Raw genomic sequence first — 26,565 nt, 5'->3', positions numbered from 1 at the left:
GAAATCAGATGGCGGAATAAAGAACCGCTTTACCAAAGGCCATATCCTGACCATGGACTGTATCCAGGGAGCAATGCATCCCAAAAAGGTGTGGAGCGAAGCCCATGTAGCGGCATCACAAATATTCCGAATAGGAACACCCCGCTGAAGGGCGGTGGAAGTAGCCACGCCCCTAGTGAAATGAGCTCGCAACCCTCCAGGAGGGTCCTTACCCGCCAAACGGTAACACTCCGTAATGGTGAGGGTAATCCACCTGGACAGGGTCTGTTTGGTAACAGCCTGGAGCAAGCGGTGTCCAGCATATCCTACAAAGAGTTGATCGTCCACTCTGACCCCCATTTCTTGGGGATCAAATAATCTCCGCTACAGGCACCAGTTCTATAGCCCCTTTCCCCAGCAGGGTTAAGATTTCCTGCACAAAGAGCAGATCCGTAAGCTTCAAAGAGAGTTTGTCGCGAGGCCGCTGTAGGAAGGGAAGACAGTAGCCGTGGGCTGTGGTATCCAGAACCAACGCATCTGAAGTAATGGCTCGCCACTCTGAGATGCTGAGACAGTCTGCCCCCAACCGGCGAACCATGGGACATAGCCTCATGACTGTTTGGAAGCAGCTGCAGCAGTGCCTGAAGCAAAGGGGCAGCTGCCTGAGCGGCTTTGGCACCTCTATTTCACCGACCACCATGGGCACTTTTTCGCAGGCCCCTTTGACTGGCGGCCCCTCTCGTTTTACCAAAGGAGGAGTAGTAACTAAAAGAACCTCCCCTCCACTGCTGTCACCTAGGACGAAAAGGCGGAGCTTGACGCACAGCTGCGCTTAAAGATTTTGCTGCAGCTTTTGAGGTCTGCAATCTCAAGGCTCTTGTCAGCCTTGTTGCCAAACAAATGTGCACCATCAGAGGGCATGTTCAGAAGGCAGCTTTGCACATCCGGAGCAAAACCAGACTTTCGCAACCACGCAAATCTGCATATAACGGTGCACGCAGCCATGGACCAGCTAACACTGTCTGCCGTGTCCAAATGTGACTGAAGTGATTCGCTCATGGTATTCTTGCCATCCTGCACGAGAGCCAGGCAGCCATCCCTTTCTTCCCCCTCTGGAATATGCTTAGTCGCTAAAGAAACAGTTCCACAGAGTGTGTGAGAACCTTGCTGAGGCACAAGTGGAGTTGGCCGATTTCAATGCCATGCTCCCTGCAGAAAATACCTTTCGAGCACAACTGTTGAAGCGCTTGTCGTCCCTATCAGGAGGGATGGTAGGGTATGCCGCCTACCTCGTGGTGGCCGTAGCCACCTGAACCACCAAACTCTCAGGAGTGGGGTGAGTGGATAAATAGCTGGGGTCGCTAACAGAAGGGCGGTACTTTATTGTTAAAGTTTTATTAACAGCAGTAAGAGATTCCGGGGACAGCCAAGCAGCTGCCACCCTTTTCTGTAAGGTGAGATGAAACGGTAACACCAGGTCTTTGGACGGACCTTGATCTAAGATGTCCGTTAGATCATCCTGTACAAAGTCTTCAGGAAGACTGGACCAGCCCAGATACTCTGAGACCCTAGCCATGAGTCTCCTGTATGAAGACTCTGCAGGAGCCCCAGGCTCAGGCTTACCAAATTCCACTTGCGGAGAAGTGTCCAACCCACTGGCATCATGAAGGGTTTGCCTCAACTCCTCCAATTGACTATCTCCAGAAATAAATTGGAGCCACATCCACATCACGTCCTTAAAATCAGACCTTTCTTCCTCATCATAAATGTCGTCCGGAGGGAGTTGAAACCCTGGCCTGGGGACAGGAGGCGGCCTGGAGTCCAATACTGGCCTCACAGACTTTACAATAGCCTTCCTAGGAAGATCCACCACATCGGGTTACTCCAACAGCAAACTCCAGGCAAAAATCTGCAAAGGCGTCGAGAGCGCCGAAGGCTTCGACGCCGAGAGCATCGACAACCTCAGCGTTGTGCGCGCCGAAAGCTCCTGCGTCGACACTGGTGCCGACGGCACCGTGGGCTGATAAGATGGCAAAGCATCAACGTCTAAGTCGGACGGACATGGCGCTGACCGAGTCGACGCCGGCTTCGAGCCCTTAGTAGATAGCAGCAGTCTTGCTGGGGACCAGGACCGAGACCTAGAAGCACGTCTCTTGCGACCATCCGAAGCCTTGTCCGAACGGGACCTCGAAGGTTCCGGATGCGAGTCGCGGATCCGAGCCCGAAGGCGTGCGAGCCACAGTACGAGACTGATCCTGGCTGGCTTCGTTAGAAGGCGCGACTGGACCCGTGCCCTGCAATTTAAATATTGCCAACATTTGCTCCTTAAAGGCAGCCCATTCCTCCGGAGTTCAGGACTTCGTCGGTGTAGTGATACACGAAATTGCAGCCTTGCCAATCAGGGCTTTAGATGACAGCATTAGCCGCTGAAAGCCAATAGTGTATTCAAAGTATGTGCTAAAAATGCTGACAGTAGTCTGTTGTAGCACTTCCATTATGCAGTAGTGAGCTACAAGGAATATGCAGGCCTAGTATGAAATAGGTCACATTATGCATTGTTGATAGACAGGCAGGGAGAGGGCCCCTAGCTCTGTAGCTAATAGGTATTTTTGGAGTGTTTGGAACATCATGGCACCTATATAGCGCTTAGATAGCCAGTCTTAAGCGCTATAAACACTAAGCTATGAGTGCATGCCTTTTAGAGCTTGCAGATGGGGTTAATACATCCCTGCTTCCCTTAGAATATTCAGCCTCACTAACGGTAGCCCTGGCTCCAAGCTAATCTTCCTTTTCTCTGGGAAGGTACTGATAAGACATTCCTCAGCCAGCGCAGATGGGAACCAGGGAGGGGTAGGAGCGAGCAGGGTGCCTCTCAGAGAGAGTTGGGTTTTTTCCATGAGCCAGTTGCACAGGGAAAGTTCTGGAACTGTGCGTCATGGTGACTGACAGCACGAGATTATAAAATATCCATGCACACATGACTCGGTGGGAGATCGTCCTGTGGACTTGATTCATGCACGGTCAAGTGCCCGGAATTGGCTCTCACGGTGTCCTCCAGCATTGTTTTTCTGAGCGGGGCTTGTTTTTACAGCTAGCTTATGAAAAGCCAAGGTCTCCCAGTGCTGATTAAAGGGACGTAAGACTGTGTTTCTCTATGTTTCTCTATGTTTCTCTATGTTTATCTAAGTTCCATGTTTCACTATATTTTGCATTGTTCTAAGTTTATGCTTTGTAATATTCTTTAACTTGAATCCCAAATGTATATGAAATTCACTGCTTAGAATAAATATGCTAAAACTTTGAGGGTGTCATTTGTCACTAGCATGAGATCACTGCTCAGCACAATAGAACCTGTATTTTGGGCTGAATTGGGTATTTTTGCTCTCAAAGGGCTGGCCCCGAGGAAGATTTTGCCCATATCAAGACAGTCGGGCATGCCACTTTCCTCGCGGAGGAAGGACGGGAAAGGCGAACGGTGACAGCGCTTCCGTGAATGCCACGACGAGGAAGAACAATGGCGGGAACCACGCCGGGACCGAGGACCCGGGCCTCCTCCCGACGCAGAGTCTCCCCTCGAGTCGTTGGTGGACACCACTTTGGATTTCGACCTGGATTTACAGGGATTACTGGGCTAAGAGCCCCAACCTGTAACGCTCACCTTGCATCCACAGGGGTGCCTGTCGACTGGTCTGGGATGCTTCTGGGTACACTGCAACTTCCCTGGGGTTTGTTCTGCCAGGAATCAGTTCTAGAAGACAGGAGTAGATTTTAGCGACTTCTCTTTCCTTCGAGAGACCCACCTTCCTGCTTTCCCCTTGCGGTTTCCCCTTGGGACTTCTCTCACCTTGATTTTCGGAAAGTTGCGCTCTCCATCCTGCCGTGCTGGGCAGGGGTGCTCGTTGTTGGCTTGGTCCGCCGAGTTACTTCATTGGCGATAGCCTGGCATCCAGACCGGCTGCGACTCCACCTTTCTAGTAAGTCTTTTTAGTTTTTTTTTTTTTGTTGTGTCTGTATTGATGAATGATCCAATAATCTTCTCTTGTCTTGCAGGGGCTGATGGAGCGAGCCGAGGCTGACGGCAGAGTTCGAGAAGGTAAGGATGCGGTGCTGAAAGCGTCCTTGCAAGTTGACTGACCTGTGCTGCTGTTCTTTACAGGTTGCGAGAATTCCTGGAAGCGGCGATATATTGGGACCAAACGCAGAGGATGATGTTCGGAATGGCAGAGGCCTTCCAGGAGAGCTGATTAAGTAGCTTCTGATTCTTGCCTCTATTTTCCTAGGGATGTAGCAGGAGAACGATGGAGAAGTTCCCGAAGTTCCCGAAGGCTCCGACTGGATGGAGGAGCTGGAGTTGAACAGGTAAGGATGGTGGGGTTCTTTAAAGTCTCTTGCCTGTGCAGGCCAGGATGCAAGAGCAGGACCCGGTAAACGTCACGCTGCAAGAGCAGAATAATGTGAAGGGTCGGGCGTGGTTTAAATACCCAGCAGGTATCCCAGGTGCTTTTGGGGCAACCCCACCCTGATGCTAGACTGCTTGTTGCAGTTCCCCGATGATCTTTGTGGGGGCAGCCATGATCACCCATTGCCCATTGGAACCCATACTCGTCAAGTGAGCCTGATGCCAACTTAGAGTTCTGTGGCAGGGGCCATGGTGGTGCCTGAGTCCCATGGTCTGGGGTTAAGGTTGTGACACTACCTACCTGGAGCTTCCCCTTACGCTCCCGCAAGGCCTTGGCAGTTAACGACTGGCATTTTGAACTTTCGTCGGTGTCGTGACTCTCGCCCAAGCACCACAAACAAATGCGATGCGGGTCGGTGATCGACATTTTCGACTTGCAGTACCAGCAAGTCTTAAAGCCAGACCGCAGAGTCTGAGGGGTCGAAGAAAAAGACATCTCAACGATGAAACACACAAGGCACGCTGAGTTTCACGAAGCAACACGTTCACGGAAAAAATGGAACTGAGGCTACGGGCGCCGTGCATCCTATTTTTAGCATCGGGTGACGTCGCCCTCGACGGAGGCCTTCGAGGGACATCAATCCAACGTCATCGACGTAGGATGCCCTCTGCTGAAAAAGTTTCCGAAGTGCACAGCTGTGGACATTACATGTCAAAGATGTGGAATACGTCAAAGATGTGGAATACGTTGGAGGACACAATCCATTCGAATAGTACTTTGGATACAGAACAGTTTCGTTTTTGGACATTCTGACAATGGACAAATCTTTAGTTTTGGGTTTAGGTAGGGAAGCACCGCTAGTGCAGGGACAGCAATGCATTTTCCAACCCCTTTTTGTCAATAAATGTCTTTAGCCAAAACAATGTTTTGTGTGTCAGTTTCATTCCTGACCCTTCACACTTGTCATTGTCAACAGAAGAGTCGCGGAATATCCCAAAACTAGAGCTGCAACTAGTAATCTTACTTTTATAAATCTAAAACACTTTAGCAGCTAATGTTTGGGTGCTGCATGTGATGATCTACAGTCAATACTGATGCACAACGTTGGGCCAGTTCTCAACCTACTCGATCAGCCAACCAGAATCCGGTCAGTCCCTCCCATTGTGTCCTATGTGAGAGTAAGTCCAGGTTGAACAAACGCGCTGTGATTTGCCTTGGGGACTCTAAAGCTAAGCCTGGTACCTAGAGGAACATTCTGACTTTCACCTTGACCCCAACTAGTATTGTCACAACCTCGAAACACTAAAATGGCTCATCAGAAGTGGATATACCGGTAACCTACAACATTACTTTCCTTCACAGAAGATAAAGTAGTGTTTTCTCAAACATCTGCGAGGTCAATCTAATATTTTATGTGTAACTATGTATCACTCCCCCATCCTCCTAGCCATTCTAAGAGTCAACCCTGGCTGCTAAGTCATTAATACCAATAGGTGATATTGTGATATCTTGGGTGAAGACTGCTCCCTAGCTGTGGGTCCATCATTCTCATCCCCTAAACACAGCGCTATCCACTGTTTTTGCATGGTAACCTACACATGGTTATAATCTGTAGGCAATTTTGTGTCACCATCTGCTAGTTTGTCCCCATATAATTAATTTGATTTATGTTATAAGTCACTTGTATAGTGCCTAATCTCAAAGCACTTTGGATGAACGCCCTTGGAGGTCCGAAGTATGAGAATTGATATGAGGATTGTAGAATGCATGTGTGCATTTTAACCAGTACAACAGTAGGTAGGGGTGGTTAAGTCCCTTCTAGCAATTTGGCTAGTGGATGAGTGCTGTGATAGGCCGTCGGGAGAGTATGCGAATAAAGTATGTGCACAGCTAGATCAAATGTTATCGTGGGACTTCGCTGCATTCTAGTGGCAGAGGTGATGTGCATTATGGGTTTGAGTAGTGGACTGTTGCAGATGTATATTGGTGGTTGGCTGTGCCCTGTGAGGCATACAGCTATCTTACATTGCGATGGAGCGCGATAAGTACCAGTGAGTCATGGCTGATATGTAGTTTCGAAGAGGGAATGTATATCATGAAATGCAGATAGACTAGAATTCTTTCCGTGTGTGCTCGGTACTGTCATGTCTTCTCACATGACTCATTGATGCGCCCACCTACCGGTCAGGGGTGATAGATTTACCCTTGAGGTGGACTAGGTCAGTCAAGATGCATAAGTGAAGAGCCAGGTATTGAGTGCCTTCCAGAAGGCGAAGTGATTCTCTATGCAGCAAATGCTGAAGAGGATAGAGTGCCATATGGTGAGTGCTTGGACGGAGAAAGAGGATACCCCTATTCTGATCGATTTGGCTATTAGAATGACAAGGAGAAGGGCTGTGCCTGATCTCAGGTTTCTGTAGGGTGTGAGTTTGCGTTGTAGATAATCAGAGCCTATGTTTTGCAGAACACACTGGGTGATGCACATAGCCTTGAAGGTGGAAAGTCACCCAATTGGTAGCCAGTGAAGGACAGAGGGCAGGTGAGATGTTTTCTCTGGGGCCGATGTCAAGAAGAAGCCTTGCTGCAGTGTTTTGGAGCCATTCGTTTTTTCTAAGTTGAGATGCAGGGGCGCCCAGGTAAAGGGTCCTGGCATAGTCTAGGCGAGAGGACGATGGCCGTGATTGCGGCAACTGTGTGGGAAGGTCAGGTAGGGGAAGATGCGTCAGAATGCATAGGAGATGATAGCAGGATTTTGACAGTTGATGTGTTAGTGTCAGACACAAGTCCATTGTGCACCCACAGTTCTTTACTGTTTTAAAGGTAGGGTGTAGGGCCTAGAATGGGTGGAAAAGGGGTGGTCTGGGTGGGGTCGGGGAGGCTGTTGCAAGAGGCAGTCTTCCTGCAGATCATGATTTCTGATTTTTCATGGCTGAAAAGAAGGTGGTTAGCCATCATCCAGTGGTTGATTTCTGCGAGGTATGAAGCGATGTCGGGGAAGATGTTGGAGGGGTCCTTTGGGATCTTGAAGTTGATTTTGGTGTCTCCGGTGTAGCTGTAGCATGACAGGCCATGCAAGGGGATGATAGCGGGTAGGGGGCTCAGGTAGAGCAGGGGTGAGAGCAGCCCTGTGGTACCCTGTAGGAGACAGGGCGCAGCGTTGAGTAGAAGGGATGCATGTGTATTTGGGATTTGTTGCAGAGGAATGAGGAAATTCACTTCAATGCCACCTCCATAATGCTGAGGGAGTGGAGTCTGTCCTTGAAAGTGCAGTGGTCAATGGTGTCGAAGGCCGCAGAGAGGTTGAGTCGAGTGAGTTTCTTTTGAGATCATCCCAGATGGAGACTAGGCATGATTCAGTAGGGGTCTAAAGACGGATTGGGCGGGGTCGAGGAGGCAGTTGGTTTCTGTGAAAAGGTATAACTGGGTGTAGGTTGTTTGGTTAATTATCTGATTGTGGGATATTTTTCGCCCATAGTTGTGGGATATTTCTTGCCCATAGTAGTCACCAAAGGTCTCCGATTGACAATATTATTGCAGGGGAATTCTACAGGGCCAGTAGAAACTGTAGCGGTGATTCTGATTATTTCGAAGAATCCAATACACCCACTACAAGGTTCCTAAATAGAGGTTACAATCAGGACAGCATAAGCAAAGCGGCATACAAGTACATCAAGTACAAACAATCAGATCTGTTATGTGATCACATCAAAATGAAACCAGCACAAAAACACATTGCTATTACGCAATTCTCACGAGATTCCTCCACTCTTTATCGTTTGGTTTCTAAACATTAGCATATTTTGAGATTAGATAAGGATCTGCTTCCCTTTTTGTCCGATAAGCCGAAAATTACGTATACTAGAGCACAAACGATTAAGCAGAAACTGATTCCCTCTTTCTTGAATCTTAAGGACAATAGCAGTGAGAATTGGCTTAACAAAAGCAATTGTTTTTTCAAATGTGGATGTTACAACTATTGCAAGTATACTCCTGCTTTACAAATATCAATGGAACATCTATTAAGATCAACAGGTTTATTAACTGCAAAACTTGCTATATGGTGTATGCTATTTGTGTTTGTGGCAAACTGTATGTTGGTAGCACCATAAGGCAGTTAAGAATCCGTATCGGGGAAGACTTGGCGATTCGGAAAAGTACTGACCCCAAATCTCCATTGGCCATACATTGGCAAGAACACCATCAATTAAGTAACAAGGAAGATATCCGGTCTATTGGATTAATGCAAGCTAGTAAGGGGAAGAGAGGTGGCAATCGTAGGCTCAAACTAAGACAAATGGAATGTAAATGAATTTGTTTTCTAAGATGCACATGGGTTGGTCTCAACAGGGACCATGAGATGCATGTTTTTCTATGAACATCTATTTTTGAGGCCATAAACTGCAAAAAGATGATCATTGGTTTCTGCAGTATCAGATTAGACTATTGCAAATACACTTTAAAGTTGAAGCCATTCTGCCTATCCCCAATACATAATCTATAAGTGATGGGAATTAGGTAGTGTCAATCCTGATCTTTTTAGTTAATGTGTCCGAATTTAGGAACAGTGACACAGGATATTTTGACTGGTTCCCCTGGCATCAATGGACTATACAAGGATCATATTCGAAATTCTATTGATTGAAATTATGCTTCGACTATTAATTATGGCCACAATAATATCTGTTTTCTTGAACCCATTTTAGAGCATATACGTAATATTAAAATACTTACAATGGATATCCTTTCATGGCTTTCACTCTGATTTAGTTACCCACAATGGATACAGAACTACATATTCTTATAATACTTATTTCAATCTTTGGAGACAATGTTAAGCCTAAATGACAAACAATAAGAAAAATCTTCAGCCAACATAACGACAACATGCCTTTTGGCATATTCAATGTCTCTAAATAAATTCTCATTGGTTTACTTATAACTTCTCAATATCAAATAGTTTTGGTTTTAAAGTGGCATGTTCTTTGTCACATATATGCCACCAACATGTCTAGCGAACATGTTGTATACTCCCGACGTCATGCGCAAGCGTACGCATGAAGTCATGATGCAATAAGACTCCATTACTCTCGAACACTTGCGGCAGTAAAGAATTCATTCTAGCCGAGAGGCAAACTCACGGGCATCTGCCGTAGTTACAATACAGAGGGATTGATCCATTATACAACCTCTGAGTATCAATGCATTCATATTTTATCGTGCTCCATATTATTTTAATTCACGTAGGGGGGACTGTTCATCATATGGACCGTATCATGCTTTTAGTAAAGCTGCAGTAGATCTTGCATATAGTCAACTGTAATATAAGTCTGAAGATATTAGATGACTTTCCAGATTTTTATTTCATAACTTACATAGTAATAAAGATCAAGACTAGGAATCGGTCTGGCATTATCACAGAGCAGCAATAGAATTAGGCGGTAGATAGTGGGAGTCTCAAACTGTGTACTAGTGAAATCCCCAAGCACTGTACACTATTATTGAATCTATTTTTATCCATATTCCTCTTAGGTGATACCCAATCTAGAGGCTTGAATTAAGTCAACCAACTTGTTTATTTGTATATAATCAGCTTCCACAACATATGATCACAAATACAAGTGACGATCACTACAGGTGGGTTCGACATTAGTCCGGGAATCAAGTGATCTCAAGAATTGCCATCAGCCGTTTGTTTAATGAGAACGCTAATGGTCCTTTTCCGAGAATGGCATATATTACAAGACACAACTAAATTAGTTTGTGATCAAGTACACACTATTTTGAATAATTTTGCTGAATTTATTTTCCATTTGACCGAAGGACCAGAAGTAGTGGAAAACATGCGGGGTAAGCATATACATGTTATTCTGATATATAATAGTTTAGCATGCAAGTTATTTTCACTTTAATTAGTTCGGGATCTTCCCAGGGACTGTTAAAATTGCTAATTTCTGCACCTTTTGACATTATACTTTACTAATATTAGAATCACGTATTTTGGGAGCATGGGTGATCTTTTATTGATTTCACCTGGTAATGTATTGGATTAGTCAAGGTGGCTTCGCCTTTTCTTATCACACTATATCATAAGGGATTTTTCTTTTGGACTGGTTTTGGCACAGACAAAGGAATTAGAATATAAATGCAGAGCACAATGGACGGAAGACGGGCCTAAATTCTAATCTATGGCCATTTTATATATTTTTCCCAACTTTCTTTCTCAACCAACTGATCTCCATTTGGAACCATCCCTCCGTATCTGACCTGACATGCGACACCATATGGTGTGGTTTTTAATAATAATTGGGTACAATTGCGCTAATCTAATTTTGTATGCATGTAAAATGCATTATGACAAATACACAATATGTATTTTGTCTTGTACATGGTCTAACATGGTACCACTTTTGATGTAGGAACTCATAACAGCTTTGAAAACGACAATTGTCGAAACACGTGTCGGCTGTTCAGAATCTGAGGAATAAAAACACCATTTGCCTTATCATCTGAGGCCTTTCAGTGATATAAACTTGAATCAGTGGACTTCTTTTGAGCGCGAGACATCTTCACAAACCCAAATTCTATTGTTCAGCTAATTCGTTTTGCTATGAAACTGTTGTCTGAGATAGGTCTCTAGTTGAAAGGTAGAAGGGGGGGCCAAGGAAGGTTTTTTTGAGCAGAGATTTGATGTGTGATGTCTTGAAATCTGCTGGGAACGTGCCTGAAGTGAGGGAGGAATTGATGATCATTCTTGCGATGCTGCCGACACAGGCTGAGGAAAGGATTTCTTTTAGAAGAGAAGGAGGGCAAGGAACTCCAGGGCATCCTAAGGGATGGCTGCAAGCTAGTAGCTTTAAAAATTCCGGGTGGGAGTTAGGAGAGAAGGAAGAGAAGAGCGGGCGGGCCTCAGTGTCAGGGAGTGGGAAAGGAGCGACAATTTTTTAGTACCAATGGTGAGGTTTCTTTCTAGGGCTATGTTATGGAAATGGTCACAGAGTGAGTCGTAGTGCTTGGGTGTGGGAGGAGGCGGTGCAACGAGAGGCCGTGAATTCTGAGATGATCGTACCGAGTTCCTACAGGTGTTAGGGGCATTGGTGATTCTATTCCAATAAAAGGATTTTTTGGCCTTGCACATTTCTGCCGTCTGCTTTGAGTTGCTGGATGCAAGATGTTTTTGTGGCAAAGGTTTCCGCCCGCCATCTGCTTTGCAGGGTGTGGTTTGGGATTTTGAGAGATCTGAGAGCTGGGGGTGAACCATCTGGGTGAGGGGTCTTTTCTGTTGCAGAAGGGTCTGACGGCTGGTGAGAGGGCAAAGGGTTCCAGAGAGACATTGGTCAAAATAGATGGAGAGTTGACCCGAATGGAGTGGGAAAAAAGTGTAGGTAATTAAGCAGGGAATCAGCCCGGTCCAGGTTTACTTTGCCCTTGTTCCATAGAAGGGATAGGGAGTAGGATCCTGGGGCTGTCGGGGAGGATGGCGGCTCCACAATCGAGAGGGGGAAGAAAATGGCTGCATGGTCGGTCTAATGGCCGATATGGGAGTGTGGTGATCAGTTCAGAAGAGCTGAAGTTTGCGTCTAGGATATCTCCTGCAGCGTGTGTGGCACCAGATACCAGTTGTGTCAGATGACGAGATTACAGGTTGTCCAGGGTGGGTCGTGTCATTGGATTATGTGGGAAATCTAGCCATATATTGAAATCCCCTGGTGAGGAAGGGGCGAGTAACCAAGATGGCAGCTAATGAGGCACAGAGGTGTCGAGCAACATTTCTGTTGTAGCCTTGGGGTCTGTGAAAGCTATAAGTGTAGGGATGAGAAACTTCACTAGGAGGGATTTGCTGTCTTAGTTGCAGGCTTGTTTCTCGTAGTGTGAAATGGGGAGGTGGGATTTGTGAAGGATAGCAATTCCACCTTCCCTGCTGTTTCTGTTATGCACGATAAGAGTGTAGCCGGGGGTGGTGAGGCCCCACGCGCAATGGGCCGGTAGTCCTGGGAGAACCAGGTTTTTGTGATGAAAAGGATATCAGGGCCTTCAGATGAGATTAAGTCATAAATACTGTTTTTTTGCCACAGATCTGGCATTGATTAGGATGCACTTTAGTTTGTTGTTGGGCTGGGTGGTTGATGCGAGGCAATTATGAAGGGACCAGAAGGGGCAGAGGTCGCTGGCCCCAGGAGGGGGTGTAAAGGTGCTATGAGCAAGAATGCTGGAACTGAGATCCACTGGGCACGGGGGGGATGCTGGGTCACAGGGGTGTGTTCTGAAGGTGGTTGTGAGGGGGCAGGAGGTTGTGAGGGGGCAGGACAGAGTAGTGGCTGGTAGATAGTGCCGAGTAAGCCTATTGTCTCTGTTCCGAGGCGTGGTGAAGGAGGCTGAGTGTATTGATGGTGCTTGAGAGTATGAGAGTAGAGAGCTTGCAAGGTTAGGGTCCTATGGAAAATGGCGAGTGATGTGGTTAATGGAGGTGAGAGTGTGTGTGTGTGGGGCTGGAGAAGTGGAGACCGTGTTCTGAGGTCTGAGAGGGGATGTTTGAACTGGAGAGGGAGGCAGGTGGGTGTGCAGGGTCATAGGGATGTTAGGGAGAATTCTCAGAAATGTGCTAATTTCCTTCTACCTTAAAGACCCCCAGCACTTTTGCTGGACTTTAGGACTTTTAATTTCTAACCTGGGGGGAGAGAGACCTTTTTTCACACTCCCTCGTGTATCTTACATGTGATTTGAACTCTGTTTCTTTTGGTTCTGGAGTCTGACAAACTCCATAGGCATCATCCTTTTATATTGTGGCACACAGCACATTCAGTGCAGTGGCAGAGGGAAGTATTTCATATTTCCCAAAGGTTTAAATACCTTCTCTTGGATAACTACTGTTTCCAAGAGCAGTGAAGTGAAATTGACTTCACTTACATTTGTAAACTTTCTAGACCCATCACACACTATTCTACCATAGGGTGCTGTAGGGGTTACTCAGTATCTCCTTTGTCTAGTTTCTCATGTAACATTTTTATGTTACCCATACTACAATTAATGACTGGTGGCAGTGGTTTACTTTTCACTACCATTGTGTTTTCACCGCGGGCTGCCTTCGCAGCTGCAGTAAGGCACCCATGGGTGCCATTTTGTCAAAATGGCCTGGGTCTGCTTTTTTCACTATTTCTTGCTGAAAAGGTCCTTTTTGAGATTCTCTACGGGCCAAACCAGGTTTGGTCTTTTTGTTTATTTCGTCTTTGGCAGGATTCACGATTGAAGCCCACCTCTGGCTACAGAGTGTCTGGCAGGGGCAGGAAGTGAGGAGGTGCCCGAAAACTCTGATTATTTGTGGGTTGAGGGAACATTGCAGGGGGAAACCTTACCTTGGGTGCTATCTATCCCAATTCAAAAAGTGCTCCTATTCACTTGTGCTTTGGTTATGTTCTACTAGATGGTTAACCCAGTGCATTGCTTCCATTTCCATTGTCATTATCACCCCATTGGTGATTGATGTCCAATATTAAAATGTGTGCGATTTTTAAAAATAAATATTGTATTTTCACCAACCGGCCTGGTTCATGGTCCATTGTGACCCAGGGAATTTGTAAAAGGGGGTGTGAGACGGGTGCGGTACCGGCTCAATTTGAATTTGTTGAAATTAAAGAAAAAGCATTCCTATTGAGCACCACATCCCAGGCTAAAACCAAGTGTCCTGTTCTAGTGTGTGACGCCCGATTGGAATCCTTAACAATCCTGTTCTTCAAACCCAGAGTACCGTCTTGACTAAGGGGTGCTTACCTCTTTTGTCTGCAGCTTGCTTGTTCTCACTGGAGACTTGCAGTAGCTGCTTTTTGCAGTTTATTTCAGCTTTGCCCTTCAAAGCCTTACAACTTGTGGCCCAACAGTGATTATTTTTGCTACAAACTCTCAGTCACTCTACCAACTTGTGTAGTACAGACCTATACCAATAGGTGGGTTACTCATTACCAAGAGGACAAGGCTGGTGTAGTCTCCCACAGGGTTACTGCATCCAATCTTGCTTAACAACTGTAACCACTTTCTGTATTTTTTCAGGCGAGATAGATAATCAACACTAGCAGAAAATGCACCACTTTTTATAACTGATTTTCAGGGCACATCAGAAATTAAGTAAATTTGCTCAAACCACAGACAATATTTTAAATGGAAAGGGTTTTGAGCATTTCTGAACCGATTTTTTTGCAACCTCAGAACAGTCAAAATTATTCTGAAACCTGTCTCCGATCGCAAATGACCTTAGTCTCCCTAAGGTGCACGTTTTGGATGACTTTTAACAAAGATGAAGTAAATAGTGCTGACTCCTTCAGTCTTCTAGCTCTTTGGGGAGAGCTATCCTTGCTTTGTCTGAATTTAACTGCAGAGTCTTTGCCTAACTTTTCTTCTGTATTTCTTCCTTCAAATTTAATGCACAACAGATTGTCTGCAGGATTGAACAATGGATGACATACACTGGGGGGCGTGGCTAGAGCCATGTGAAAGGACGTGATTCCGTGTGCTCCTGCAGATCCTTAATGATCCCCAAAAACGGCCGTGACCACAGAGAGCAGCACTGTGCAAAAACGCTTAGGCAAATGTATGAAGTCGTGAGGAACAAAACATTTACAAATTCGACTTGTTATTGTGCCCGCTCTGGGAGATGTGAGCCGGAGAAGTGAGAGTCGTCTGACGGAGTAAGCAAGATGGCGACCAGACGGAACAAAGGACACCCCTGGTAGGCTCCGGCAAACAAGATGGGGGAAGCAGATCTGAACATAGCCTGGAATAGACCTCATGCGGCACAGAAGATTCAAGCAGTGCTTGCGTGACGAAGGCCTGCATTTGTATAGAATGGAGAAGTGCGAATGCCCCTGCAGCGGCTGTAGCGCGAACAATGACATTGGAGCAGCAAGATAAAGTTCTCCACGACATTGGTTGAAACAGGCACGAGTGGGAGCCGGGCAACCGATAGTAAAGATGGTGCACCATGTGTAAACAAAGAAAGAAGCAACAGAGATAGAAGCCCCTAGGCGAAATTGTGTCATGGCCGCAAAAATTCTTTTTGATTTACATTTGTCGCCACCGGCGTACCAGCACATCTAGTGGACACTTAATACACTGTAGCAGTTCAAGGACGGTGCTCTTCGGATCAAAGATAAGTATGAAGAAGTTCACCGCTCGTCTCAACGCGATAGACGGCAGGCACATAACATTCGATCGCCCGGGATACTTTGTTGCATGGGGCGAGTGCAAGCAGAGGCAGTATGCAGACGAGGCGCCTACGGCAAGGACTGATTAAGGAAGCATGCAACAGACTCCTACATATGCCGAAAATGCATAAGGAGCGCAGCATAGTAGGTGAAGGAGTACAACACTGGAGGTGATTGCCACAGGAGGAGGGTGAATCACACGTCGAGTGAGACATTATCTGCAGCACAACCTCAACCGCAGTAAGCTGATAAAAACCGGCTCGCACACAGGGAAGGCACCCGAACCGGGGGCGTTCAATATTACAACGGACACAGCGGAAAGCAGTGTAACAGTCGCAAAGTGAGCATGGAACCATACGTGGGTCAAGACCTCCTGGCCCATGGAGCAAGAAAAGGTCTAACACACTATAGCGGCTATATTCCTGTGTGCAGGATGGACACAGACCGTCACAGGAGAAGATAAGAGAATACACAATGGCAACTTAAATTGCTGGAAAACACAGCACCAGCATAACGAGGCGGAAAATTGGTGGTAAACTGGAAAGGGCAATGGCCCTAACACATGGAGCTAAGAGGAAGCTCGCACTCCTCGGAGGCATGAAAGGAACACAACACTGAAGGAGACTACCGGGAGAGGAGGATGATCACAAGGAGTAGGAATACTGTACGCAAGTTGGGCTCCAAGGTAGCCAGACAACAGAGGTTTGCACGCACAGGGAGAGGGCGCCTAAACAGTAGGACGGCTACCAGACTAACTGACGCAGCTAAGAACTGAGACTGACAAATGTCGGGCTACGACCGTGGGCACACATAGCAGCCCAGGGCAAAATATAGCCTAGGAACCACAAACAGAGAAGGGAGTCACTAGGGCCAGAAGAGCACAGTAGGGTCCCCGAGGACCACAGACTACGAAGAGGGCTGCGGGGGATAACGGAAGAAAAGCTAACCAACAAGAACAATGCAACAGACAAGGAACAGCACCATCTCAGTCTCGATAGGTGGAGACACCACACAGAGGGTGAACAAAACCATGGCATCCATGTCAAATAAAGGCAAGGAGAAACAGTCCATCAATATATTTGCTAAACCGGCAAAAAACCGCATCAAGGGAAACACAAGGCGAGGAGGCTCCCGGAAGAGGCAAACAACTGATACTGGAGGCTGTAGCCGAGCTGAAAACGGCACTGGAATTTAATGTAGATGCAGTCAGAATTGATGTGAACCTCTTGAGACAGGATGTCAGGCACTGTCAGAATGCGCAGGGGTGTTGGAGAAAGAGGTGCAGGCCAACAAGAGCAGCTGCAATGAGAACTCCCAAGAAGTCTCCATACTGCAGCAAGTAAGAAATCTCGAGAGCAGAGCAGAGGAAGCGGAAGGACGAGCACAGAGAAACAATGTAAGAATTGTTGGGTTCCCGGAAGGGGAAAAAGGCCCGAACAGAGACTTCATCGAAAACCATGCTGCTGCAGGAAATAGGAGCCGGGACACTTAACCAGGGATTTACAGTTGACAGGGTGCATAGGGCTTTAACAAGAAAGCCGCCACAGGGAGCCCCACCCCAACTGAGGATAGACAGGATCCTGAACTACAAAGATAGGGTGAAGATCCTGGAACACTTTCGCAAAGAGGGAACAATCTGCCGAGCATCAGCGACCATCACCACATACCCTGATTATACTTTCCAGGTGCAAAAACAAAGGATGACCTATGTTGAAGTTAAAAGGAGGTTAAGAGCAGCTAATCTCAAATACATGTTCCTGTATCTGGCGAGACTGAGGGTCCTATACAAAGACCAAGCTGTCTTCTTCGAGACTCCAGAAGATGCAGACAAGTGGATAGAGACAGTGAACATGCCGATGGAGAAAGAAGATCAGGCGGGAGCGATAAGTGAACCTATATTGTTTGGTTACAACACATTTCAACTGCATGGTAGCCATCATGGAATGATCCGGTATTATAAAGTCGAAAGGTCATAGCATTCGACATTACAAATAGCTAAATGTAGGAACCACTGGTGCTGCACCGGCAAGAGCGGTGCCAAAGGAATCACACTTTACCCCATGTAGTTTAGACAGGTGGGTAGGATACTAGTAGTTCAGTGTCCTCCTGCTGCGCTCCGAACAACGGCATTAGTGCAGAGTTAGGAGTGAGAAGCAGGGATGCCCGAGCTCTGAAGTTGGAGATCGGCAAAAGTTGGGAACTGTGGGGGAGGTGGGTGGGAAGGGAGTTGGGATGGTTAGAGGGGACTTGGCTTACAGATACGCACAGAGAACATGATTTGGTAGAAATGGGAGTGAGAACCGCTAGAAGAAATGGGGGAACTTAAGATAACAACCTGGAATGTTAGAGACTTGAACAGCTACATTAAGAGGAACCTGGTTTGTTTATTACTTGTATTGCGCTCCAGACCCATAGGTATCAGGGCGCATTGCAGAAGAAGACTCACAGCTTCGTTACACAAAGTCATTGGGTTATCCAATTTATACTACACATCAACATTAGACTGACATGATATACAATTTATCTCATCTACGCAGTAGACAAGATAGTGTACTTATATACAGGTTACACATCAATATTACAGTATCATATAGTGTACAACTTAGCTACACAGTAGAAGTAATACTGTACGAGTAGTACAGAGTGGTTCATGAGTCAGAGTGGTTCGTCCGTCAAGGAGGTGACTTCTGGCATTACTAGTCGGAATCTTTGAGCCATGTCATGAAATTCTGCTGGAATTTCGGGTATGTTTGATCCACTCGCAGAGGCGGGGGTAGAGAGTTCCAAAGTAGCACCGCTTTAACCTGGAAACATCGTCTCCCTACTCTAGACAGTTTGAATCTAGGGACTAAAACTGTTCGAGCTGGATGATCTGGTTGTCCCTAATAGGGATGGTTTTGATGAATCCGTCTGCGAGGTAACATGGTGCTGCATTGTTCGGGCATTTGAATGTGAGTGAGGTGACTTTTAACTGGATTTTTTTGTAAGTAGAGAGCCAGTTATTTAGTTCACTAACTTCTGATATGCGCTCTCTCCTGGAAATACCAAGAGCTGCTCTCAAGGGGTTGTTCTAGAGGAGCCGGATTCTTTCAATGGTTGCCTTGTTGGCTCCATTGTAGAGAGCATTACAGTAATCCAACTTCGACAGAACAAGCGCTCTTGCCAAGGTAATACAGCTGTTAGAGAGGAAAGGTTTACCTGCTCTAATTAATTTGCAGGTATATACGGTGGAGGATGCCATCGTATTGACCTGTTTAGTGAAAGTGTGGAGTCCCAAGTAGACGCCCAAGGTTTTCACCTCGTTGGCGGTAACAATGAGGTTATTGTATATGTTAAAGGATAAGTATCTAGGTCCTAGTTTTTTTTTTTTTTTTTTTTAAGAGGGAGGAAGTGCTCAGGATGATAATCTCCGTCTTGTCATCATTCAGGCATAGTCCATGTGTGGCCATCCATGCCTAGATGATGAGATACACGCTATTCACCAAGGCCAAATCCTTTTCATAATCACCAGTAAAAAGGTAGGAGAATCTGGGTATCATCTGAATAATTGGTGTAGGTGATACCAAGATGGTCCAGATCACCGTAAAAAGGGGCTTCGTGAAATTGTTGTAAAGTGTGGGAGAGACACATGAGCCTTGGGGCACTCCACAAGTAATGGGGATGGGGTCTGCGGAGGAAAAGACTCTCATAGTCCTATTAAGAAACAATTGGATCCATACCACTGCTTCGTCAGAGAAATGGGCAGCTGTGACTAAGTGGTTGCAAAGGACCTTGTGATCTACAAGGTCGAATGCCGCTGACGGGTCCAATATGAGGAGTAAGGCTGATTTACCCGTATCGCCTGAGCTCGTCAATTTGGGCCTTTAAGTCGATTAGGGCTGTTTCAGTTCCGTGCTGAGGGCGAAAGCCTGACTGACGAGCTCCTAACAGGTGGTGAGATTCCAAATAATTCTGCATTTGTCAATACGCCATTTTGCCTGTAATTTTTAGGAGAAATGGCACTGTAGTGATTGGGTGGTAATTAGTAGCTATGGAAGGGTCAAGCGCCAGTTTTTTAAGTAGGGGTAGCACCCATGATTCTTTGAGGTTACTTGGTATGGTGCCCGTAGAGAATGACGCATTAATAAGTTTGGTGATAAAGGGAGCCAAGTCTCTGGCGGCATTCTTTATTAGTTGGGCAGGGCATTGATCTCCGTTACAATTCCAGGGGTTGAGCAAAAGGATAATTTCTTCTGTTTCCTTGATAGAAACTTTAGAAAATTTAAAATCGCGTACGGCATGGAGAGGTATTGGTGGAGGATGATGGCAGGGAACTGTTATCGGACGGGCTGGTAGTAAGTGACGCTTTATTTTGGCAATTTTGACTTGTAGGGTTGAAACTTTGTTGGCCAACACTTGCTGTATGTTGAAGCACTAGGATTTATCTTTTACACAGTTGTCAGGTACTGGGGTAGGCGTTTCTAGCTCCTTTAAAATGATGAAGTTATTTAGAACTAGAGTTAGCTTGAGAGATTCTGGTATTGTAGGTGTCACGTTTGGCCAATATTATTACCTTTTTGTAGAGAGTAGTTATATGTCTTAGATTAGTTTTGTTTTCATCCGAAGATAGTAATCTTTTTTTGTACGCAAGGTTTTTAATTGTGGAGTGTACCACGAGTTAAGGTGGGCTTTGGGTTTATCTTGCCTCAGTTTGAAGGGTGCGATTAGGTCGAGGGAGGTGGACATAATTTTGTTATACTCATTCACCAAGGCTTCTGGGGCCATGGTATCTGGTAGAGAGTTAAGTTTAGGGATAAGTGGGGAGTAGATTATCTGTGGTAATGTTCTTTTTGTTTCTTGTGGGGATAGGCGGGGCCATTTGGATAAGGGTAGGGGTCGGTCTTTTAGTCATTAATGAAAAAAACACTAGGTAGTGGTCAGTCCAAATATGGGGGGAGATCGACACAATGGAGGCATTGCAGTTACGGTCTGCCACCCAATCCAGTATTCTAGCTTTGTTATGTGTAGGGTAGAGTACTGTTTAGGTGAGGCCAAGTTCAGTCAGAATATTGGGCACACTAGTTGCGTGTAAGACTTTGGGGTCATTAAAACCTAGATTAAAATCCCCTAGAAGAATAACTTGGGAAGAATTTTTTAGGTTATTCGACAAGATATTGGATAGATCCTCAGCAAAGGTTCCGATGGGGCCTGGAGGTCGTTATATCAAGTGGATAGTGAAAGTCTGGGAATTATTGATGAGCAACTTAGCTGTGAGGCTTTCGCAAGATGTAATGTCAGAAGTGGGAGCTAGCCTAATGGAAAGGTTAGATTTTGAAAATAAGGGCTATGCCGCCTCCACGTGCTTCACTTGTGTCCGATCTTAAGATGGTATAGCCGTTAGTGATAGCTAACATAAGCTGCCTTGTGCAACCAAGATTCGGTAATGGCCAGGAAGTCGAGGTTGTCATTCTGGATAAGGTCGGCTATCTCTGTAGCGTGAGCTACCATCAATCTGGCATTTATTAGGGCTCCTTTAAGGAGAGAGCTAGACGGTATAGGAGTAACAGACGTTTCTGGAGCAGTGGTCTTAAGTTTGAAAGTAAGGTGGGTCTTTGTCTTAAGAACCTTGAGAGGGCTGAATGGTCTTTTGGTCCGATTATAGGCTACGTTATTGGGCGGCGTAGGCTTCCTGTCATTAGTGGAGGGGAGTGTTCTAGCTGGAGGCTCGAATAATTTAGATAGTCTAAAGCATAGTCTTTTGTTCCTAGCAATCGTATCACATGGCTGGGTGTCAAAGATCAGAGGCAGCATGTGGGCTTGCCCAATTTTTGATAATGATAGGTAGATGGGTGTTGGTCTGGATTGACTGGGTCATGGTAGTGAAATGAGGTGGGCGCGATTCTGTCCAAGTCTTGTGAGAGCAGGCTAAAGCTATGATCAGTGTTGCTAAGAGTGGAAGGAGCTCTACATCACACATTTTGTAGTGGCACAGTAGTTAGCTAGGCTTCATGTGGTGCTAGGTCACATGCGAATGGGCTTGTAGCAGTTATACAAGAATGCAGAATAATTTGTATGCAATTTTAAACAATATTAGGTCATGAAGGAGTAGGCTGAGTTGGTACAGGAGCAACAGGAGTCTAATTCAGAGTAAGGGATATACGCTGCAGTAAATTGGATTTGTTACATAGAGATGGACTACATCAATAGTGTAAGCTACATACAGTTTGATCAGCACCTCAAAGTAGGCTGATTAGCTTTGATCAGCATAACGTGCAGAAGGGCATTTCAAGTCAAGCAGTTGGATTTGTTAAAATATGCAAATATTGTAGGTATTGGCAAAGGTGCAGACATTCTCGGAAGTAGTAAGATCCAGTTGCATCAGCGAAATATGCTGATTCAAATTATCAAGGGGCTAGGTACATCAGCAGAAAAGGGCGATTCAATTTGTCGTAGGAGTGCATAGGAATGTCATATCATGAGTATGCAAGCATTGTTAAAAATTGGCCGCAATAGGTACACACTGAGGCGCTGAAGAGCCTGGTTACACCAACAAAATAGGATAATTAGAATACCCTAAGTGTAGTGCCTAACTTGGTTAGCCTTAGAAAGCACATAGAAAGCACGACTATTTCATCACAGTTCTATACGCATCAACGTCATTGTGAGGTGGAGAAAAGTACAGTAATACGTTAATATGCAATCTGAAAGCTGCAACAATACACATGCAAGGATGTGTTCATTCGCAGGTTCAGCAACTGAGTTTTACAGTCGGGGGTGCAAAGCTGTGTGCATAAATTGGGCAGTTTGCAGCATGTACATGAGCAATATAGGTAAGCGCAGGTAAAACTGTGCAAGTTTTACAGTTACAAAGTCAAGCGGTACACCTTGAAATGCACCTCGTGTGATCAGAGCAGCGACAGAGGGTGGAAACACGCTGGTGGACAAGGCAGGCTCACTGGTTCAGAGGGATGGTGTTTGCCGTTCTGGAAGTGTTAGTAACCATGTGAATATGTGCATTGGCGGAAGACCTTGAAAAGGACAAAGGTGTCTTACCTCAGGGTGATGGGCTAAGCTTGGGGCAGGCAACAGCGTAAACAATGTGCTAACAGGCGCAAACAGGGCCTTTTCCAGAGGGCCTTCGCCAGAAGGGACAGAGCTGGCTTTCGCCTTCCGATGTACCGGTGCTAGTGATAAGCACGCTCATTGCTATGACAATGTTATCAGACAGCCATATTTGTCTGCACGACGGCCATTTTAGAAACGGGAGCTTTGGTGATCGTGATTATGTTATTTGGAATTCTGCAAATTAAGGCATGGTAATCACGCCGGACACGATGGGCACTGTATCCCAAACACCTCACCTCCTTCAGGGCCTTGGTGAAGGAGATCCTGCGCAGGATCGGCAAGCTCGAAGTAGGTGGATCAACTGATACTGCCACGTGCATGCTGCATCGGCTGTGATGTGGTCGGGGGGGGAGGGGCCCCTGCCCACTCTGTTCTTGGGGCTCACGGTTGATACTGCTCCTGCAGTATGGGTGCAGCGTCGGGGATGATGGGGTGAGCAGGGCTCCTGCCCTTATTCTGATTTCAGGCTCACGGCTGGTAATGGCATACTTGAAATGGCAGAAAATAGATATAGCCCTCCTGCAGGAGACTCATTTGACTAAAGACAGACAGGATACCTTGGCGCGGAAATGGAAAGGAATGACCCTGGGCACAACATACTCCGCATACGCCAGAGGCGTCCTAAAACGGGTGGTGCCAACAGTTCCATATAAGATCCTCCAGACCTACTTGGATGTTGATGGCTGGGTGATGAGCACTACAAGGAATAGTGGAAAATAAGGAAATGTATTAATATGTATGCTCCAAATCAGGACACGGCAGCCTATTTTAGATCCTTATACCCAAAGATAGGTCCGTACAGGGATTCCGCAGTGACATGGGGGGGGAGGGATTTTAATTTTATGCTGGACCCGGTGTTAGATAGATCGGATGGCAAATTCGCTCATCCAGCCACCTCAGCTAAAGCTCTAAAGATGCTGTTACATGCATTAAAGTTAGTTGATGTATGGAGAACGAGGTACCCGCAGGACAGAGTATACTCTCACTACACCGCTCCCCATAACCTCCATACAAGGCTAGATTATGTGTTTGTGGGTGAAGAAACTCTGGGGGAGTTCATAGGGGCCGGAATACAAAGCGAGGGTACTCTCGGACCATGCCCCACTGTTCGTCATGTGGCAGATTCGCCCCCGAGCGAGGATTCCGACATGGAGACTCAGAGTCGAGGCACACAGACACTGGGTTTTGGGAACATCTGAGGGAACATCTGAGGGAAGAGGTGAAGGAATATTTTGTGCACAATACTGGTAGTGTCAAATCTGCAGGTACACTGTGGGAGGCCTTTTAAGTAGTGGTGAGATGAGCGGCTATAGCAAAGTCGAACGGGGTGCAAGATGTAATTTTACGGGATTTACAAAAAGTGGAAGGTAGGCTGGAAGCCATAGTACAGACAGGAAGCAGGTACGGAGTAGAGGCAAAGGAGGTGTCTAGCCTACAACAAGAGTGCTGGGAACACTGGAATAGATTAGGCAAATTAAGTTACAAGAAATATGTGGAGAGACAACATGCAGAAGGAGACAAGCCGGGGCGATTGCTAGCCTGGCTCTACAAGAGCGAGAGTAAGCGAGATACAATTAGAGTAGTCGTGGGAACTGCTGGTGAGTTGGCAGAGACTGAAGAAGGGGTGATTAAATGTTTTTATGATTATTATAAGCAATTGTATGAAGAAACCTCAGAATGTGATATGGAAGGGATACAAGAAGCATTGTTATAGATCAATCTAACCCTCACTAAACAAAGATGACTGTGAAAGGCTGGAAATCCACATCACGATAGAAGAACTAGAGTATGTGATAAAAGATCTGCCGACAGGCAAAGCCCCAGGAGCGGATTGGCCTCCCATTGAATTCTACAAAGAATACAGGGCAGAAATCCTTGCTCCACTGCTGGCAATGCTGAACAAAGTGCTGGACACAGGAAAACTGCCCGTGTCCCTGAGAGAGTCGATTATCGTCCCTCTTATTAAACCAAATACATTGGGTAGAGACTGTGGATTGTACAGGCCCCTTTCGTTACTGAACCAGGATGGAAAGATCCTTACAGCAGTCATGGCATATAGACTTAAACCGGTCATAGCCAAACATATCCATTCAGACCAGACCGATATGTCCCACATAGTATCACCAATAACCTACGGAGATTCCACCACATAATAGACTGCACCCTGGGAGAAACTCAGTTTGCAGTAACGTCGCTAGACGCAGTCAAGGCACTTGACTCGGTCAGATGGCCTTGGATACCAAAGCTACTGGAAAGGTTCCGTTTTGGGCCCACATACATTAAATGGGTGCGATTGCTGTATAATGAACCAATAGCAAGGGTCCAAACGGGTACAATTATTTCAGAACAGTGGCCGTTACACAAGGGCATGACAGGGATGCCCGTGGTCCCCGATGCTTTTCATCTTCGTGTTGGAGCAGCTAGCGGTCTATTTACGGGAGGAATATGGGGAGGCCGGCATAGTTACTCCGGGAGGGAGGAACTTGATATCATTGTATGCTGATGGCATGCTCCTGTACTTGCAGCACCCTGAGACAAATTCGCAATACATTCTAGAAGTGATGGATCGATATGCTGCCTTGTCAGGCATAACTATCAACCCAAGTCTAATCTGTTTCCTTTGGGGGGATATATTGGGACGCCCGTGCGCAAGCTACTGGTGCTACCAATTAAATTGGAAATAGTTACATTTAGGTACTTGGGGTTGGGGTGGGGGGGTTCGACATTGATCATGATCCTAAAACAGAGCACACACACAACACAGTGAGGGCTACGAACATAATTGAAAACTCCATGTCTTTTTGGGCCAGAATGCCGTGGTCTATGATGGGGAGGGCGGCATTGTTCAAGATGGTGGTGTTACCAAGGCCCCTACACTATTTTGCAAATGTTCCGTATGCAATATGGAAAAAGTTCTTCACGAAACTGCATAGCAAATGCAGGAGCTTCCTGTGGCATAACTCACGGTGCAGGGTGGCATTATGCAAGCTCCAAAATTCATATGAACAAGGGGGAATAAAAGTGCCCAATTTTGAAGCATATTTTGTTGCTAGCCAGTTGCTATATGTGGCCAAATGGCTGTCCGATGAACAAATGCCTGAATAAAGGTTATTACAAGCAGTGAGTACCCCTTAACTAAGTGATATGGATATCTGACCCTTGCGCACCTCACTCGCCCTTGCAGTTACGACTGGGGTATGTAATGTGGCAGAGGGCCTGCTAATGGATAGGGAACACTGTACTCCACGCACATTCCTCTAGTCGCGCTGGAAGGGGTAGATGAAGAACTGAGGTTAAATGTGAGGAAGTACTGGGAAACCATGGGTGTGGGTATCGGATCCCCCTCGCTTTTTTATTAGGGGGCTTTCCGAGGCCCAAGTGGGCTAGACGTATGAATAAGCTTAAGGATTTAGCATATATACTAGCGAAACGCAGGATAACGATGGGATGGAAAGCACATACAAGGCCAGGAGTACAGATGTGGTGGAATGACCTGTTAAAATTGGCAAATGCTGAGACAGTGGTGTGGCAAGAAGCAGTGGGTCGGGACACAGAACAGGGAGAGGGGTGGACGCATGGAGGTGGCTGATAGCGGATTTAGCCACTTCGGTGGAGGGCACTAAAGACTACTAGAACACTCCTGAACAAGAGGATATTGACACCAGGGCGGTGGTGGGGAGTAGAGGTGGAAGCTGGTGGAACCAATGGGTGCGAAGTAGGCCAGGGTGGGGGGATTTGAGGGGAAAGGGAGGGACAGGCGATTATGATTGATGTGTAATAAGATGTATGTGTTAATGCAAGTCTGTAAGTTACTATGGTTATGCAAAATAAAAATTGTTTTTAAAAAATGGACATACTCTAACAGCTCTTAGCTATCCTATCTACTAGAT

The 26,565-nt window shown here is 46.2% G+C and overlaps 1 protein-coding gene across 1 annotated transcript in view; it reads right to left on the bottom strand.

Annotated features, from left to right (window-relative positions):
• RSF1 (remodeling and spacing factor 1) overlaps nucleotides 1–26,565 on the bottom strand; it is a 1,138,572-nt gene that overhangs the window by 320,249 nt on the left and 791,758 nt on the right. The gene's annotated exons all lie outside the window — the stretch shown is intronic.

The sequence above is a fragment of the Ambystoma mexicanum genome, chromosome 7q, assembly GCF_040938575.1.
Source record: "Ambystoma mexicanum isolate Mex_15411 chromosome 7q, UKY_AmexF1_1, whole genome shotgun sequence".
Lineage (NCBI taxonomy): Eukaryota > Metazoa > Chordata > Amphibia > Caudata > Ambystomatidae > Ambystoma > Ambystoma mexicanum.
The sequence above is the reverse complement of the archived record's forward strand: the minus strand, read 5'-3'. Positions and strand labels throughout refer to the sequence as shown.